At 41.1% G+C, this 404-nt stretch overlaps 1 protein-coding gene across 1 annotated transcript in view; it reads left to right on the top strand.

Moving 5' to 3' along the window:
* The window catches only part of LOC118340157 (muscarinic acetylcholine receptor M4-like), a 12282-nt gene that overhangs the window by 7691 nt on the left and 4187 nt on the right, over positions 1 to 404 (top strand). The window lies entirely within an intron of this gene.

Genomic DNA, 404 nt, shown 5'->3' with positions numbered 1-404 from the left:
AACTAATGCATTCATACACATTCTCACACACACACACGGCACCGGAAGCAATTCAGGGTCAAGGATACTTCGACATGTGGCAACCAACAACCTTCCGATTATGGGACGACCCGCTCTGCCTCTGCGCCACAGCCGCCCCTATGGACTTACATGTAACCCATTTACTGCTCAGTTTTTCTTTCTCATCCTGCATCATCAGCAGAGAGAGATCAGAGAGAGACAGAAGAGAGACAGTAGGAGATGCTGTACCACCAGACTTAAGGAAGCTTCTTCTCACCGGCTTTAAGACAGCTTAGTCTTCCTTAGCACTTCATTATGTAAAATAGTTATTTTGTATTTATGACTTGTTATTCAAATTTACTGTATATATTTTTTGTATATATACTGTGTGTATATATGTATAT

The sequence above is a fragment of the Morone saxatilis genome, unplaced genomic scaffold (assembly GCF_004916995.1).
Source record: "Morone saxatilis isolate NCDOM2014 unplaced genomic scaffold, NCSU_SB_2.0 Contig6, whole genome shotgun sequence".
NCBI classification, from domain to species: Eukaryota; Metazoa; Chordata; class Actinopteri; family Moronidae; genus Morone; species Morone saxatilis.
The sequence above is the reverse complement of the archived record's forward strand: the minus strand, read 5'-3'. Positions and strand labels throughout refer to the sequence as shown.